Here is a 9,225-nt window from a genome sequence, read left to right as displayed (position 1 = left end):
CGAAATCGAAATCAGGGTTTTGTGATCGGTGAACCACAAGTTGACCACTGAAATTTTACGTGCTTTGGCCAAGCTTATATCCACGGGTGAGAAACACAAGAGGAAAATAATATACAACGATTACAATGGATTAAACCAAAACCCACAAATCCGCCATCATTTCCTTCTAGACTCAAACCAAGACCGTACAAGAGTAACAAGAGAGAAACCCACAAGAGAAAACCCAAGAAAAAACACGAAGAGGCCGGAAGAGAAAAAAAATCCAAGAAGAAACCCTTTTCTCCTCTCCTCCTCTTTCTCTCTCCTCTCTCTCTTTTCTCTCCCTTCTCCCCTTGAGGCAGCCAAACGCACCCCAAGCCTCTCGCCACACTCTTGTTTTTTCCGCACAATAGAAATTGCATACTCTCCTTTTTATACACTGGTTTTTTGCAAAACCCAAAAAAGAGCTTTCTCCTTTTGTTTTGCTTGCCTTCCCACCACAAGCAATGTGGGTGGGAAATAAGGCAACTTTCCCAACATTTCGATTCTTGGCGTGGTTGGAGTTTGGAGTTCCATATTCTTGAGCTGTCATGAACATCTTTGGCTAGATGTTGCACGGGATAGGATAGTGATTGGTTTTTTATGTGGATCTAGTTGTGATGTGGAATTTGTGGTTAGTGTTTTATTTTCCCATCATTCTTGAACTCTTTGCATGTTCTCTTCCTTGGAGAATGTTGAGTAGTATTGTTAAATTGGGAATGTTTTTGTTTTTCCTGTTCTCAGCTTGTTTGAGGTCTATGGATATATTCCGAGCTGTTTCATTAGCAAAATGGATATTAGGATTTCATGATTCCATATTCATTTGGATTTGGGAGTGTCCAATCAAATACTATGGGTGCCTTATCAAGAACTATATGGTTCATTTTGTAATTGAGCATCAAGTTTTGTGTTCTCTAGCTGTGATGGGCATTTCTGGCTTGTGTTTTTCAGTTGATTTAGGCTGTAATAGTTTTTAACTTGTTTATTGTTCATAATTATTTGTTTATATGTTTCAATGTATTTTTGGAAATCATGCATGTATTCTCATCATCATTTAGAATTTTTTGTTAAATGTTGAATAATATTGGTAGTTCAAATCAAGGTTTTAAATATCGGTTTCGGTACTAATTTTGGACCCCACCGAAATCCTAAATTTCGGTGAAATCTGAAATTTCGGGCAGAAATTTGATACTTCGGTTCGAAATTGCAAACCGAATTTCCGAAATTTCTGCCGAAATTTTGTACCAATATTGTTTTTTAATAAAAAAAGACATTTTCTTGAAATTTCGGACTGAAATGACTGAAATTCCGAAATTTAAAACCATGGTTCAAATTACTTAAAATGCTAGGTTTTAGTCTTACCCAGTGACGGAGCCCGGATTTATACATAAGGGGGGCAGGCTTCCAAGTTTAAGGGGGTTGGGCCCAATTGAGTTGGGCCTATTAAGGAGTTTGGCCCAGCTCAATGCTACATGTAGCCCTGCCCCTGGTCTTAACTTGTTTTAAATTGAGATTAGATCCCACAGTGCTTAAATGCCACTCAGTTTTTGGCATAACAACTTTTAAGCGTTGCATTCTCTACTTTCTGGCATGCATGTCTGTATTTAAACATTACATGGTTGAGTTTGGGTTGGAGTAATTGTTTTGTTGGGGTTCTGGTTGCATCGTGGAACTCATGCTGAGTCTTTTTGCTCCTCAAGTTTGTCTATTCCTATTAGTGGTTCAATGTCAAACCATGTTTTAAAATGGTGGCTTGGATTTTATTGTTCTTGACCTGTTTGGCATGTGGTTATGCATCTTTCCAAATGGAGCTAAGATTCTTTGACTGGTCTGAAAAGTATCTTAAAAATTCTATGTTTCCTTGTAATTGTAATATTTGATGTATGTTTGAGTTGCTGTGCGTGTATCTGGTTAAATGTCATGCATTTGAGTTTGTCGATATCAGTCTACTGGTTCCGCTTATATCTGTCCATCTGTGAAGTTGATTAGTGGCATTAAGATTAAGCTGTCTTCATTTGCTCAGATTTATCCGTGGCTATTTTCCAATCTGATTTGATAACCATGATTTAGTAAACTTAAGCATTGGCTCCTTTTTCTATTGATTTGTTTCTCATGTTCAGACATATACAATTTCGATATTGGTCTGCTGGCTTTTTATTGTTTTCGAAGTGTGATCATGCCTATCGTTACAAATCAAATGATTTGGTAGCAGTGGCGCTGAGGGTTAAACCAGTTTTCTTGATTGAAATGTTGCTGATAAATTCCCTGTCAATTTACAAGCATATATCTAGTTAGATTAGATGCCATGCAGTTGAATTTGGCTGTAATGGTTCTTGACTTTTTCATGGTATATCTATACATATGCCAAGCTGATTCGTAGCATTAAGCGAAGGTTGTATGGTTTTGTTAGGCTTGCATGTGTGGCTATTGTTTGAGATGATTCTTTTCGTTAACCTTGGTCTCCTTTGTTTTATTTTATTTTCCCATGATATTTTTTGTCATGATTTGGCGATATAGATCAATACTGATACGATTATACTAGAGTTTAGAATGTTTTTTTTTTTCTTTTTCTTGTACCTGGTTAGATTTCATGTTGTTTCAAAACCGTAGATCTTGCATCATCATTGTTCCTCCATCGTTTGGAAGTTCTATTCTGGCTCGATGCCATTATGTTAAGATAGATCTTTTGTTATCATTCTTTCTTTACCATTCCCATGTTTCGAGGATCATGCTGTTTTGCTCTAGTTAAATTTATTTATTTTTCGCCCAAACCATAAACTTCTCCGTTTTGTATGCTTGAAGTTTTTTTTTTTTTTTTTTTTTGAATGAGTGCTTGAAGGTTTCTTCTAGGAATTTATCTCTTTCTTTTGTGTTTCTAATTAGCTCAAGAGAGCATATGACGTGATTTAACTTGGGGTTAGTCATTTTGTTTAGGACCCTATGTTATTGATTTCGTTTCCTTTCATCCGGAAAACCAGAACGAAACACCCATCATATCTGTTTCGTTCGGAATTTCGTCCGATTTCAGTCCATTTTGGCCGAAACTGGGTGTTTCGTTTTGTTTCGTCAGTAACACTCAATTTTATTTTTTTCGTCTGAAATGCCTTGTTTCATCCGAAGCACCCCATTTTACTTTTTTTTTAAAATAGCCCCATTCTACTGTATTTTTCGTCTCTCCTTGCGTCTTCGTTTTCCTCTTCTCTTCTTCTTTCCTTTTATTAGTATTTACATGCACAGTCCATTTAATTAATATTTAAATGTACAGAAGGGAATACCCCCATTTGGACAAAGATAGTTTCAAGACCCAATTCTAAAAGAATAAAAAGTCGCATTTTCCGTTCTAGTACAAAATTGACCTTCGTCATTTCGGACCAGGTCAAAATCTGAACTTCCAAGCGATAGGGTATTTTTCAATTTTTAAAATTCATAAATTTTATCATGTCCAAACATTATTAAATCCCAAAAGTCTGGTAAAAAATCTCATAATTTGCTCTCTAAATTTTTTTCATCTAATCTGGCACTGGTCAACATGAGCATTTCAGGTTCTAGTGATATCCTTTAAGTAAATGTTGGATCTTTACAACCTTGATGTTGTGATGGATTGGGATTGCAGAGGATGACACTATTGTTCCAATTTTTAGCAATTTTTTATTGTTTGGAATTTTTTCTTATTTTTAACTATTAAAAGAAAACAATACTGGTCGTCGTAGCATCTTTTCCGAAAACGAAACATTGAAACGCTGAAGCGTTTCGTTCCACTGGCCAAAACGAAACGATGAATAAAACGGAATTCATAACTAAATTATGAACTTTTTGTTTTATAACAGTCATAGACTTGATATATGTTTTTTTATGGAAAAAAAAAATCATTAATAGAAGCGACCGGGATGGCCAAATACAAAAAGAAAAATAAAAATGAGGAGAAGAAAACAAAGGTCAAGGCGGAGGAAGTCAAATAGCTCCACCACCTCTCTCGACACTCCGGCTCTAGCTAAAGAGTCGTCCACCGCATTGGCCGAACGGCGTACATAACAAAAAGATAAATTAGCACACCATACATTGTCCTGGATCTAAGATTAATCCTAAGATTTACTAGTTTGTTAAATGAATATCATATTTATATTGTTATAAATATGATAGTAATCAATAATTTTATATGTTTGCAAGTATGTGGCTGTCACCATTTATAGATTTTTAGGGGTTGCCCTGTCAGACGGACGCCTCGTATTTGTGTCAAAACTCGACACGAATCAGTCTCCATAAATTATGATTATATGTACTTTCTGTTTTTAATATACTTCCTGTTTTAGCTGTGTCCTAGTTTCTAAATTTTGGGGGTGTGCCATGTCCGATACTCCATGTCCAGTCAACACACAACACTTGTGTCCGTACATAGTTATACCTATTTGATCTGTCCCAAACATGGAACTCATAAAAGCTATCGTAATGACCTATTTCTAAATGATGCTCCTTTTTCTTATGTATTTTTATTGTTTTCTTCAGGACTCCCAAACTGTTTTCGAAAAAATTTAGAACATTTGGGTTTATTCCAAAACACAAACTTTGTAACAATGGTTAATTTGTTTCAAATGGATAGTGGTTAATTCTTTTGTTTAGACGCCAATATAGTAATTTCAATTATTTGAATTCTTATCTCTCCAACAGACAAACTCCTATCATTCTTCTTTGCCTTATTATGTATGGTTTTTGCCAGATCAGGTTTATCTGTTGGTTTATGTTCTGCTCACATTATTGCTTGCAATTTCACCTTGTGCTATCTGCCGTTAACTTTCATATATTGCTGGATTGCTGTCAGTGTTCATGTCATTTTCTTCATTGTTTGTGTGTTGGTGATCAAGACTCAAGAGTACTATGACATTTAAATTTTAATGAGATATTTTTCTAATGGCAGGTTCGTTTCACTGTATTGCATGATTGCTTGCCTTTGCTAAAGGAACGTTCAAAGCCGCAATCAAGGATAATTATTATTCGAAGAACACGTTCAATTGTATACTCAACTCTGAACAGGTTCTTATTCTGTTGAACTTTTCTGCAAGTGATATTTATCAGGGTTTCCCAATCCTTTCTATTGCGTAGTACTTGGTGTGAACACACACTGGTCAACAGGTCAAAAACTTATGTAAGCTTTTCTGGACGGGGCCCAAGGTGGAATGGTTGACAGAAAAGAGCCACCTGGTACCATGGATCAGGAAACAAAGAGGCAAGGTCATGGTAGAGTGATGTACCTAACTCATGATCATTCATACATAGCATAGTCCAAGCGGACCCACTTAAAATCTTTACTGAACTATGACCGGCCATCATATTAGCAAATAAACGTATTCCTGAGCTTAATTCGCGAAAACAATGAGGGATTAGCTCAAGGAGCACTAAAAAAGATGCTAACAGCAGTGGGACTCCTGCAGGTAATGAGAAGCTTAAAAAATGAAGCTCATTTATTTGAAATCCCACTATAGTAATGCCGATAAAAATAGGAAATGAGAGACCCAAAGTAATGAGAAAATGACTTGTCACTGTGAAGCTATACCTCGATAGCTTCATTTATTTGATACATACCGAAGAGAGGAGTATGTATCAGCACCCCCGATAGCTCCGCCATTACCACCTCCAGAATATGCCTACACAAACAGGCTAATACTTTAACACTCCCCTTCACATGTGGGCCCTCTTTCTAGGGTTGGCCTACAAGCGGCATGCTCTAATACTATGTGAAACTACCAGTCACTCCAAAAGTTAAGCTTTTGGAGAAAGGCGTTATTTATCTTTTATACTTTAACATAGAACAATGGAGCTTCGTGATCGTCGGCTTGTGGAGTTGGAACCATTAAGGCCAATAGCTGAGTTTCAACGCCGGGATCGCTATGCCTAGTACCATGACACTGCTATCTACCGTGATCCTCGCCTTCCAGCAGGCCTAGCTCCCTGGTATCTTCATCCGCCCTTGTACTGATACTGAGATGTAGAAACTTTGGATTGAAAATTTGTAGCTTTCATCTTTGATAGACCATTTAAAGCCTGTCCTCAGATATTTTTAACATGTTTTCTCTTGTTTGCAACTCTCCTAAAATTGCAGAAAAAGGATTTGAACTACCATAAACTAATCTGATATGATATCTTTGAGGTTGACCGAGTTTATAGCGCTGCTACTAGTCAGATTTATATTGCATGATTGCCAGGAATTTAGGAGCAAACAGTAGAAGAGTGGCATTATGCTGGGCCTTTTTTAGACTCTCTCTCTCTCTCTAAATAAAAACTTGAGAAAAATATGGGCAAATAAAGGTATACAGTAGGAACCACATCTTAACGATTCATGAATGGGCTATGGTGACATGTTTTGTCAATATTCTTCATTTGCATTTAGACTTTTCAATAGATTTTAAATCCCTGATCTGCAAAGTATGTTCCAAGTAATTACCAAAATACAAGATTTTGACAGAGGCCGTTTGGATACGCAAATTTTAGAATTCAGGTTTTTAGTTTGAAACAGCGTAAAAGATGGTTCATGATCAAGCTGCTGCTGCTGTCCTGGCAGTGTTTCTTGGATTTTAAGTTAGAAAACCAGGTTTTAGAAACCTCTCCCCCATCATGAGATTTCTAAAACCTGGTTTTCTTACTTAAAATCCAAGAAATGCTGCCAGGACAGCGGCAGCAGCTTGATCATGAACCCTCTTTTACACTGTTTTCAAATTAAAAACCTGGATTCTAAAATCCGCGTATCCAAACGGCCCCTAAATGTCTATTTGCAGCCACCCAACTTGCACTTTTGGTATAATATGAGGCAAACTGCAATGAAATGGGAAGGGATCACGCACCAAGAAATATGTAGAAAAACTACACCTAGGGGTGTCAATGGACCCACCGTAGGACCATCCGGATCTCGACATATCAGCAGGATCTATGGACACATTTCGGATCCCCATTGTATGATCTGAAATTATTTCCGAGGGGATCCAGCTGACTAACAAAACTCGAACCAGCCTCGGTGACTAATGGTGTCAATGGACCTGATAGACAGTCTAATTAGATCTAAAATTTATCTTCTAATCAGGTTGGATTTGGATTTAGGCTATTAATTTTTTCTACTAAAGCTGTGATCGAGTCCGGCTCATTTAAAGTAATAATTATTATAGCTGGGAGAAAACTCTTTAATAACCTAATAAAATGTGTTCCTTTATCATAGGATGGATTTGAATTCTCACCATGATGGTGCATATTCTAATGATCATTTACACGATTAGAGTTCTCTTGATTTCAGGTTTCTTGGGTTCTCTTCCAAAAGACTAGATTGTTGTTTGATATGAGGATGAGAATGAAAGAAAGAGGGAGTGAGTTCCATTCCATCTGGAAATTGCACCCACTCAAAAATTTCAAAAATAAGCGGGAAAACAGGGGTGGGCAGGATCCCAAATCCCACTTTCCTAGTGCAACCAAACGGCAGATGAGCGGGAACCTGGAATCTAATCCCATTCCCGCGCTCCACTATTCGCTAACCAAACAGCTATAATAGCCATAATTTAGAAACAAAAAAGTTGCAAAGTGCTTAAGGTAATAATGGGTGGGATTAGGGTTGTCTCATGGTCAATGATTCCAATTATTTTCATCAATTAACATGATAACATGACACCAAAGGAAATAAATTACACAAGGACCATTACTTCGTGTCTTAGTTTGGTTATTCTTCAAGGCAATTTGGTTTGGAGCCTTTTGGCTTCTTATCATGAAAATAATAAAGAAAGATTGGTTGGTTTTGCAAAGTGAATCTCATTCCATTAATTCCCTTCTCTTCCCTCACTTTTTGGAATTATGAAAAGAAGTGTTGAGTGCATTTTCCTTTCGAAAAAGAGACAAAAGGGTGGAGGGAGGCATGCAAAGGAGAATGGATGGTTCCTTTGGTACAAGGAAGCAGAGAAAGTTGAGAGATATGATTCTAAATTTGCTTGCTTGAGACACAAATAAGGGATTGTGTGGGGCTAATAGGAGTGCAGAATTCCACTTTACGATTGTTTCTAGAAAAAAGAGGGATTGTGTAGTGTTGGGGGGAATCAAGATGGGCCTTTTTTTGTTCAGGCAATGCGGCCACATAGGTGAGGGCCACAGTCCAAATTGTGCAGCTTATGGGCCCCAAAGGGAATGGGTCACCCCCAAAAGTTTTTCTCCATCTGAATGATCCTCACCATTCATTTTCAATTGAATTCCAACCATTGGATTTTGACCATTCATCCAATGGGCCCCATAATGTAAATATTGTTTGCATGGCGCACAAGATTATGTAGAGATGAGTGCCTAAGTTTATTTCATATGCAATGAAAATTATAGGATTATAATCTCTATAAGAAGGCCGCAAATGAAACAAATTTTAAATGACTAGAATATAAATTTCGTTTGCGGCCTTCTTATAGAGATTATAATCCTATAATTTTCATTGCATATGAAATAAACTTGCGGCCTTCTTATAGAGTTTTTAAGAGTTTTTATATGGTTCCCAATCGTCAAGGACCGTCAAAAGTGGTACCACCTTTAATATTTGATCAAACAGCAAAGCATTTTTAAGAGTCTGTTGTTGGATCAAATATCAAGGATGGTACTTCCATTGTACCACCTTCATGGGACTTGATGGTCGGCCACCATATAATTTCTCTGAATATAAACGACAAAATGTAAATGTCTATAACATAAATTCTATCTAGAATATAAATTTCGTAACTGTAAACGACATAAACATAAATAATTTAAATTTAAATAACAAAAAGTAGAAAAATAAAATAAAATAAAATAAATTGACATTGTATGCCAAGAGATTTTGAATCTGGTCTCGATTACAACGAAGGAAGTAACTAATTGCAGCACACAGGCTACACGTGCAAAGGTGTTCTCTGCTAATTTTCACGGCAAATTAAGATACTTGTTTAAATGAGAAATTTTTCATTAATAATATTTGGCAAGAAGATTTTAGCAGAGTGTTCACGAGAGTGATGAAATTTCCTAGAATATTTTGTGGAGATTCACATCACTTTAAAATGCGAGAAATAAAAAGGAAATAAAAGTTCCAGCTGGGACTACAACTTTTATGCACCCTGGTCTAAGAAATGCTTGATTTTAGGGATGCTCATTCCATTGGCTTCGGGTATTATGGAAGGAACGGAATGCTCGTACTTTCAAGAACAAATCCATGAGTGCCATGTTCTC

At 36.8% G+C, this 9,225-nt stretch overlaps 1 long non-coding RNA gene across 2 annotated transcripts; it reads left to right on the top strand.

The window, feature by feature from the left end:
• The first annotated feature begins 202 nt into the window (after positions 1-202).
• LOC143851482 (uncharacterized) lies at positions 203-6,163 on the top strand. 2 transcript variants are annotated; one of them, XR_013236352.1, is made up of 4 exons: positions 203-652; positions 4,931-5,046; positions 5,146-5,444; positions 5,821-6,163. It is a non-coding gene; the product is annotated as an uncharacterized LOC143851482 (long non-coding RNA). The 2 variants fall into 2 exon arrangements; XR_013236351.1 differs by lacking the exon at positions 5,821-6,163 and having other exon boundaries at positions 5,146-5,789.
• Positions 6,164-9,225: the final 3,062 nt, after the last annotated feature.

This window comes from Tasmannia lanceolata, unplaced genomic scaffold, assembly GCF_043159265.1.
Source record: "Tasmannia lanceolata isolate RefF3 unplaced genomic scaffold, GAP_Taslan_0.1 ptg000018l, whole genome shotgun sequence".
Taxonomy (NCBI): Eukaryota; Viridiplantae; Streptophyta; class Magnoliopsida; order Canellales; family Winteraceae; genus Tasmannia; species Tasmannia lanceolata.
This window is presented reverse-complemented; position numbering and strand designations above follow the sequence as displayed.